Source organism: Saccoglossus kowalevskii, chromosome 20, assembly GCF_978046115.1.
Source record: "Saccoglossus kowalevskii chromosome 20, keSacKowa6.1, whole genome shotgun sequence".
Lineage (NCBI taxonomy): Eukaryota > Metazoa > Hemichordata > Enteropneusta > Harrimaniidae > Saccoglossus > Saccoglossus kowalevskii.
In genome coordinates this window covers 31980344-31991008 of record NC_140660.1, presented here as the reverse complement: position 1 = coordinate 31991008, position 10665 = coordinate 31980344, and positions in this window count along the sequence as shown.

Below are 10665 nucleotides of genomic sequence, written 5' to 3'. Positions count from 1 at the left end.
ACTGTTCCCAGGCATGTCTGAGATTGGGAATGCATGAACGGATAGAAACACACGTACACAAATGTCAATCCATAAGTTCTCTGTTCCCAGGCATATCTGAGATTGGGAATGCATGAACGGATAGAAACACACGTACACAAATGTCAATCTATAAGTTCACTGTTCCCAGGCATGTCTGAGATTGGGGATGCATGAACGGATAGAAACACACGTACACAAATGTCAATCCATAAGTTCACTGTTCCCAGGCATGTCTGAGATTGGAAATGCATGAACATATAGAAACACACGTACACAAATGTCAATCCGTAAGTTCACTGTTCCCAGGCATGTCTGAGATTGGGAATGCATGAACGGATAGAAACACACGTACACAAATGTCAATCCATAAGTTCTCTGTTCCCAGGCATGTCTGAGATTGGGAATGCATGAACGGATAGAAACACACGTACACAAATGTCAATCCATAAGTTCACTGTTCCCAGGCATGTCTGAGATAGGGGTTGCATGAACATATAGAAACACACGTACACAAATGTCAATCCATAAGTTCACTGTTCCCAGGCATGTCTGAGATTGGGAATGCATGAACGGATAGAAACACACGTACACAAATGTCAATCCATAAGTTCACTGTTCCCAGGCATGTCTGAGATTGGGAATGCATGAACGGATAGAAACACGTACACAAATGTCAATCCGTAAGTTCACTGTTCCCAGGCATGTCTGAAATTGGGAATGCATGAACGGACAGAAACACACGTACACAAATGTCAATCCATAAGTTCTCTGTTCCCAGGCATGTCTGAGATTGGGGTTGCATGAACATATAGAAACACACGTACACAAATGTCAATCTGTAAGTTCACTGTTCCCAGGCATGTCTGAGATTGGGAATGCATGAACGGATAGAAACACACGTACACAAATGTCAATCCATAAGTTCACTGTTCCCAGGCATGTCTGAGATTGGGGATGCATGAACGGATAGAAACACACGTACACAAATGTCAATCCATAAGTTCACTGTTCCCAGGCATGTCTGAGATTGGGGATGCATGAACGGACAGAAACACACGTACATAAATGTCAATCTATAAGTTCACTGTTGCCAGGCATGTCTGAGATTGGGGATGCATGAACGGATAGAAACACACGTACACAAATGTCAATCCATAAGTTCTCTGTTCCCAGGCATGTCTGAGATTGGGAATGCATGAACGGATAGAAACACACGTACACAAATGTCAATCTATAAGTTCACTGTTCCCAGGCATGTCTGAGATTGGGGATGAATGAAGAGATAGAAACACACGAACACAAATGTCAATCCATATGTTCACTGTTTCCAGGCATGTCTGAGATTGGGGATGCATGAACGGATAGAAACACACGTACACAAATGTCAATCCATAAGTTCACTGTTCCCAGGCATGTCTGAGATTGGGGATGCATGAACGGATAGAAACACACGTACACAAATGTCAATCCATAAGTTCTCTGTTCCCAGGCATGTCTGAGATTGGGAATGCATGAACGGATAGAAACACACGTACACAAATGTCAATCTATAAGTTCACTGTTCCCAGGCATGTCTGAGATTGGGGATGCATGAACGGATAGAAACACACGTACACAAATGTCAATCCATAAGTTCACTGTTCCCAGGCATGTCTGAGATTGGAAATGCATGAACATATAGAAACACACGTACACAAATGTCAATCCGTAAGTTCACTGTTCCCAGGCATATCTGAGATTGGGAATGCATGAACGGATAGAAACACACGTACACAAATGTCAATCCATAAGTTCACTGTTCCCTGGCATGTCTGAGATTGGGGATGCATGAACGGATAGAAACACACGTACACAAATGTGAATCCATAAGTTCACTGTTCCCAGGCATGTCTGAGATTAGGGATGCATGAACGGATAGAAACACACGTACACAAATGTCAATCCATAAGTTCTCTGTTCCCAGGCATGTCTGAGATTGGGAATGCATGAACGGATAGAAACACACGTACACAAATGTCAATCTATAAGTTCACTGTTCCCAGGCATGTCTGAGATTGGGGATGCATGAACGGATGGAAACACACGTACACAAATGTCAATCCATAAGTTCACTGTTCCCAGGCATGTCTGAGATTGGAAATGCATGAACATATAGAAACACACGTACACAAATGTCAATCCGTAAGTTCACTGTTCCCAGGCATATCTGAGATTGGGAATGCATGAACGGATAGAAACACACGTACACAAATGTCAATCCATAAGTTCACTGTTCCCTGGCATGTCTGAGATTGGGGATGCATGAACGGATAGAAACACACGTACACAAATGTGAATCCATAAGTTCACTGTTCCCAGGCATGTCTGAGATTGGGGATGCATGAACGGATAGAAACACACGTACACAAATGTCAAACTATAAGCTCACTGTTCCCAGGCATGTCTGAGATTGGGGATGCTTGAACGGATAGAAACACACGTACACAAATGTCAATCCATAAGTTCTCTGTTCCCAGGCATGTCTGAGATTGGGAATGCATGAACGGATAGAAACACACGTACACAAATGTCAATCCATAAGTTCACTGTTCCCAGGCATGTCTGAGATTGGGGTTGCATGAACATATAGAAACACACGTACACAAATGTCAATCCATAAGTTCACTGTTCCCAGGCATGTCTGAGATTGGGAATGCATTAACGGATAGAAACACACGTACACAAATGTCAATCTATAAGTTCACTGTTCCCAGGCATGTCTGAGATTGGGGATGAATGAAGAGATAGAAACACACGTACACAAATGTCAATCCATAAGTTCACTGTTCCCAGGCATGTCTGAGATTGGGAATGCATGAACAGATAGAAACACACGTACACAAATGTCAATCCATAAGTTCACTTTTCCCAGGCATGTCTGAGATTGGGGATGTATGTACAGATAGAAACACACGTACACAAATGTCAATCCATAAGTTCACTGTTCCCAGGCATGTCTGAGATTGGGGTTGCATGAACATATAGAAACACACGTACACAAATGTCAATCCGTAAGTTCACTGTTCCCAGGCATGTCTGAGATTGGGAATGCATGAACGGATAGAAGCACACGTACACAAATGTCAATCCGTAAGTTCACTGTTCCCAGGCATGTCTGAGATTGGGAATGCATGAACGGACAGAAACACGCGTACACAAATGTCAATCCATAAGTTCTCTGTTCCCAGTCATGTCTGTGATTGGGGTTGCATGAACATATAGAAACACACGTACACAAATGTCAATCCGTAAGTTCACTGTTCCCAGGCATGTCTGAGATTGGGAATGCATGAACGGATAGAAACACACGTACACAAATGTCAATCCATAAGTTCACTGTTCCCAGGCATGTCTGAGATTGGGGATGCATGAACGGATAGAAACACACGTACACAAATGTGAATCCATAAGTTCACTGTTCCCAGGCATGTCTGAGATTGGGGTTGCATGAACATATAGAAACACACGTACACAAATGTCAATCCATAAGTTCACTGTTCCCAGGCATGTCTGAGATTGGGAATGCATGAACGGATAGAAAAACACGTACACAAATGTCAAACTATAAGCTCACTGTTCCCAGGCATGTCTGAGATTGGGGATGCTTGAACGGATAGAAACACACGTACACAAATGTCAATCCATAAGTTCTCTGTTCCCAGGCATGTCTGAGATTGGGAATGCATGAACGGATAGAAACACACGTACACAAATGTCAATCCATAAGTTCACTGTTCCCAGGCATGTCTGAGATTGGGGTTGCATGAACATATAGAAACACACGTACACAAATGTCAATCCATAAGTTCACTGTTCCCAGGCATGTCTGAGATTGGGAATGCATTAACGGATAGAAACACACGTACACAAATGTCAATCTATAAGTTCACTGTTCCCAGGCATGTCTGAGATTGGGGATGAATGAAGAGATAGAAACACACGTACACAAATGTCAATCCATAAGTTCACTGTTCCCAGGCATGTCTGAGATTGGGAATGCATGAACAGATAGAAACACACGTACACAAATGTCAATCCATAAGTTCACTTTTCCCAGGCATGTCTGAGATTGGGGATGTATGAACAGATAGAAACACACGTACACAAATGTCAATCCATAAGTTCACTGTTCCCAGGCATGTCTGAGATTGGGGATGCATGAACAGATAGAAACACACGCACACAAATGTCAATCCATAAGTTCACTGTTCCCAGGCATGTCTGAGATTGGGGTTGCATGAACATATAGAAACACACGTACACAAATGTCAATTCGTTAGTTCACTGTTCCCAGGCATGTCTGAGATTGGGAATGCATGTACGGATAGAAACACACGTACACAAATGTCAATTCGTAAGTTCACTGTTCCCAGGCATGTCTGAGATTGGGAATGCATGAACGGACAGAAGCACACGTACACAAATGTCAATCCATAAGTTCTCTGTTCCCAGGCATGTCTGAGATTGGGGTTGCATGAACATATAGAAACACACGTACACAAATGTCAATCCGTAAGTTCACTGTTCCCAGGCATGTCTGAGATTGGGAATGCATGAACGGATAGAAACACACGTACACAAATGTCAATCCATAAGTTCACTGTTCCCAGGCATGTCTGAGATTGGGGATGCATGAACGGATAGAAACACACGTACACAAATGTCAATCCATAAGTTCACTGTTCCCAGGCATGTCTGAGATTGGGGATGCATGAACGGATAGAAACACACGTACACAAATGTCAATCTATAAGTTCACTGTTGCCAGGCATGTCTGAGATTGGGGATGCATGAACGGATAGAAACACACGTACACAAATGTCAATCCATAAGTTCTCTGTTCCCAGGCATGTCTGAGATTGGGAATGCATGAACGGATAGAAACACACGTACACAAATGTCAATCTATAAGTTCACTGTTCCCAGGCATGTCTGAGATTGGAGATGCATGAACAGATAGAAACACACGTACACAAATGTCAATCCATAAGTTCACTGTTCCCAGGCATGTCTGAGATTGGGGTTGCATGAACATATAGAAACACACGTACACAAATGTCAATCCGTAAGTTCACTGTTCCCAGGCATGTCTGAGATTGGGGTTGCATGAACATATAGAAACACACGTACACAAATGTCAATCCGTAAGTTCACTGTTCCCAGGCATGTCTGAGATTGGGAATGCATGAGCGGATAGAAACACACGTACACAAATGTCAATCCGTAAGTTCACTGTTCCCAGGCATGTCTGAGATTGGGAATGCATGAACAGACAGAAACACACGTACACAAATGTCAATCCATAAGTTCTCTGTTCCCAGGCATATCTGAGATTGGGGTTGCATGAACATATAGAAACACACGTACACAAATGTCAATCCGTAAGTTCACTGTTCCCAGGCTTGTCTGAGATTGGGGATGCATGAACGGATAGAAACACACGTACACAAATGTCAATCCATAAGTTCACTGTTCCCAGGCATGTCTGAGATTGGGAATGCATGAACAGATAGAAACACACGTACACAAATGTCAATCCACAAGTTCACTGTTCCCAGGCATGTCTGAGATTGGGAATGCATGAACGGATAGAAACACACGTACACAAATGTCAATCCATAAGTTCACTGTTCCCAGGCATGTCTGAGATTGGGGATGCATGAACAGATAGAAACACACGTACACAAATGTCAATCCATAAGTTCTCTGTTCCCAGGCATGTCTGAGATTGGGAATGCATGAACGGATAGAAACACACGTACACAAATGTCAATCCATAAGTTCTCTGTTCCCAGGCATGTCTGAGATTGGGGTTGCATGAACATATAGAAACACACGTACACAAATGTCAATCCGTAAGTTCACTGTTCCCAGGCATGTCTGAGATTGGGAATGCATGAACGGATAGAAACACACGTACACAAATGTCAATCCATAAGTTCACTGTTCCCAGGCATGTCTGAGATTGGGGATGCATGAACGGATAGAAACACACGTACACAAATGTCAATCCATAAGTTCACTGTTCCCAGGCATGTCTGAGATTGGGGATGCATGAACGGATAGAAACACACGTACACAAATGTCAATCTATAAGTTCACTGTTGCCAGGCATGTCTGAGATTGGGGATGCATGAACGGATAGAAACACACGTACACAAATGTCAATCCATAAGTTCTCTGTTCCCAGGCATGTCTGAGATTGGGAATGCATGAACGGATAGAAACACACGTACACAAATGTCAATCTATAAGTTCACTGTTCCCAGGCATGTCTGAGATTGGGGATGCATGAACAGATAGAAACACACGTACACAAATGTCAATCCATAAGTTCACTGTTCCCAGGCATGTCTGAGATTGGGGTTGCATGAACATATAGAAACACACGTACACAAATGTCAATCCGTAAGTTCACTGTTCCCAGGCATGTCTGAGATTGGGGTTGCATGAACATATAGAAACACACGTACACAAATGTCAATCCGTAAGTTCACTGTTCCCAGGCATGTCTGAGATTGGGAATGCATGAGCGGATAGAAACACACGTACACAAATGTCAATCCGTAAGTTCACTGTTCCCAGGCATGTCTGAGATTGGGAATGCATGAACAGACAGAAACACACGTACACAAATGTCAATCCATAAGTTCTCTGTTCCCAGGCATATCTGAGATTGGGGTTGCATGAACATATAGAAACACACGTACACAAATGTCAATCCGTAAGTTCACTGTTCCCAGGCATGTCTGAGATTGGGGATGCATGAACGGATAGAAACACACGTACACAAATGTCAATCCATAAGTTCACTGTTCCCAGGCATGTCTGAGATTGGGAATGCATGAACAGATAGAAACACACGTACACAAATGTCAATCCACAAGTTCACTGTTCCCAGGCATGTCTGAGATTGGGAATGCATGAACGGATAGAAACACACGTACACAAATGTCAATCCATAAGTTCACTGTTCCCAGGCATGTCTGAGATTGGGGATGCATGAACAGATAGAAACACACGTACACAAATGTCAATCCATAAGTTCTCTGTTCCCAGGCATGTCTGAGATTGGGAATGCATGAACGGATAGAAACACACGTACACAAATGACAATCCGTAAGTTCACTGTTCCCAGGCATGTCTGAGATTGGGAATGCATGAACGGATAGAAACACACGTACACAAATGTCAATCCATAAGTTCACTGTTCCCAGGCATGTCTGAGATTGGGAATGCATGAACAGATAGAAACACACGTACACAAATGTCAATCCACAAGTTCACTGTTCCCAGGCATGTCTGAGATTGGGAATGCATGAACGGATAGAAACACACGTACACAAATGTCAATCCATAAGTTCACTGTTCCCAGGCATGTCTGAGATTGGGTATGCATGAACAGATAGAAACACACGTACACAAATGTCAATCCATAAGTTCACTGTTCCCAGGCATGTCTGAGATTGGGGTTGCATGAACATATAGAAACACACGTACACAAATGTCAATCCGTAAGTTCACTGTTCCCAGGCATGTCTGAGATTGGGGTTGCATGAACATATAGAAACACACGTACACAAATGTCAATCCGTAAGTTCACTGTTCCCAGGCATGTCTGAGATTGGGAATGCATGAGCGGATAGAAACACACGTACACAAATGTCAATCCGTAAGTTCACTGTTCCCAGGCATGTCTGAGATTGGGAATGCATGAACAGACAGAAACACACGTACACAAATGTCAATCCATAAGTTCTCTGTTCCCAGGCATATCTGAGATTGGGGTTGCATGAACATATAGAAACACACGTACACAAATGTCAATCCGTAAGTTCACTGTTCCCAGGCATGTCTGAGATTGGGAATGCATGAACGGATAGAAAAACACGTACACAAATGTCAATCTATAAGTTCACTGTTGCCAGGCATGTCTGAGATTGGGGATGCATGAACGGATAGAAACACACGTACACAAATGTAAATCCATAAGTTCTCTGTTCCCAGGCATGTCTGAAATTGGGAATGCATGAACGGATAGAAACACACGTACACAAATGTCAATCCGTAAGTTCACTGTTCCCAGGCATGTCTGAGATTGGGAATGCATGAACGGATAGAAACACACGTACACAAATGTCAATCCATAAGTTCACTGTTCCCAGGCATGTCTAAGATTGGGAATGCATGAACAGATAGAAACACACGTACACAGATGTCAATCCATAAGTTCACTTTTGCCAGGCATGTCTGAGATTGGGGATGCATGAACGGATAGAAACACACGTACACAAATGTCAATCCATAAGTTCACTGTTCCCAGGCATGTCTGAGATTGGGGTTGCATGAACATATAGAAACACACGTACACAAATGTCAATCCGTAAGTTCACTGTTCCCAGGCATGTCTGAGATTGGGAATGCATGAACGGATAGAAACACACGTACACAAATGTCAATCCGTAAGTTCACTGTTCCCAGGCATGTCTGAGATTGGGAATGCATGAACGGATAGAAACACACGTACACAAATGTCAATCCATAAGTTCACTGTTCCCAGGCATGTCTGAGATTGGGGTTGCATGAACATATAGAAACACACGTACACAAATTTCAATCCGTAAGTTCACTGTTCCCAGGCATGTCTGAGATTGGGAATGCATGAACGGATAGAAACACACGTACACAAATGTCAATCCGTAAGTTCACTGTTCCCAGGCATGTCTGAGATTGGGAATGCATGAACGGACAGAAACACACGTACACAAATGTCAATCCATAAGTTCTCTGTTCCCAGGCATATCTGAGATTGGGGTTGCATGAACATATAGAAACACACGTACACAAATGTCAATCCGTAAGTTCACTGTTCCCAGGCATGTCTGAGATTGGGAATGCATGAACGGATAGAAACACACGTACACAAATGTCAATCCATAAGTTCACTGTTCCCAGGCATGTCTGAGATTGGGGATGCATGAACGGATAGAAACACACGTACACAAATGTCAATCCATAAGTTCACTGTTCCCAGGCATGTCTGAGATTGGGGATGCATGAACGGATAGAAAAACACGTACACAAATGTCAATCTATAAGTTCACTGTTGCCAGGCATGTCTGAGATTGGGGATGCATGAACGGATAGAAACACACGTACACAAATGTCAATCCATAAGTTCTCTGTTCCCAGGCATGTCTGAGATTGGGAATGCATGAACGGATAGAAACACACGTACACAAATGTCAATCTATAAGTACACTGTTCCCAGGCATGTCTGAGATTGGGGATGCATGAACAGATAGAAACACACGTACACAAATGTCAATCCATAAGTTCACTGTTCCCAGGCATGTCTGAGATTGGGGATTCATGAACGGATAGAAACACACGTACACAAATGTCAATCTATAAGTTCACTGTTCCCAGGCATGTCTGAGATTTGGGATGAATGAAGAGATAGAAACACACGTACACAAATGTCAATCCATAAGTTCACTGTTCCCAGGCATGTCTGAGATTGGGGATTCATGAACGGATAGAAACACACGTACACAAATGTCAATCTATAAGTTCACTGTTCCCAGGCATGTCTGAGATTGGGGATGAATGAAGAGATAGAAACACACGAACACAAATGTCAATCCATATGTTCACTGTTTCCAGGCATGGGTGAGATTGGGGATGCATGAACGGATAGAAACACACGTACACAAATGTCAATCCATAAGTTCTCTGTTCCCAGGCATGTCTGAGATTGGGAATGCATGAACGGATAGAAACACACGTACACAAATGTCAATCTATAAGTTCACTGTTCCCAGGCATGTCTGAGATTGGGGATGCATGAACGGATAGAAACACACGTACACAAATGTCAATCCATAAGTTCACTGTTCCCAGGCATGTCTGAGATTGGAAATGCATGAACATATAGAAACACACGTACACAAATGTCAATCCGTAAGTTCACTGTTCCCAGGCATGTCTGAGATTGGGAATGCATGAACGGATAGAAACACTCGTACACAAATGTCAATCCATAAGTTCACTGTTCCCAGGCATGTCTGAGATTGGGGATGCATGAACGGATAGAAACACACGTACACAAATGTCAAACTATAAGTTCACTGTTCCCAGGCATGTCTGAGATTGGGGATGCTTGAACGGATAGAAACACACGTACACAAATGTCAATCCATAAGTTCTCTGTTCCCAGGCATGTCTGAGATTGGGAATGCATGAACGGATAGAAACACACGTACACAAATGTCAATCCATAAGTTCACTGTTCCCAGGCATGTCTGAGATTGGGGATGCATGAACGGATAGAAACACACGTACACAAATGTCAATCTATAAGTTCACTGTTCCCAGGCATGTCTGAGATTGGGGATGCATGAACGGATAGAAACACACGTACACAAATGTCAATCCATAAGTTCACTGTTCCCAGGCATGTCTGAGATTGGAAATGCATGAACATATAGAAACACACGTACACAAATGTCAATCCGTAAGTTCACTGTTCCCAGGCATGTCTGAGATTGGGAATGCATGAACGGACAGAAACACACGTACACAAATGTCAATCCATAAGTTCTC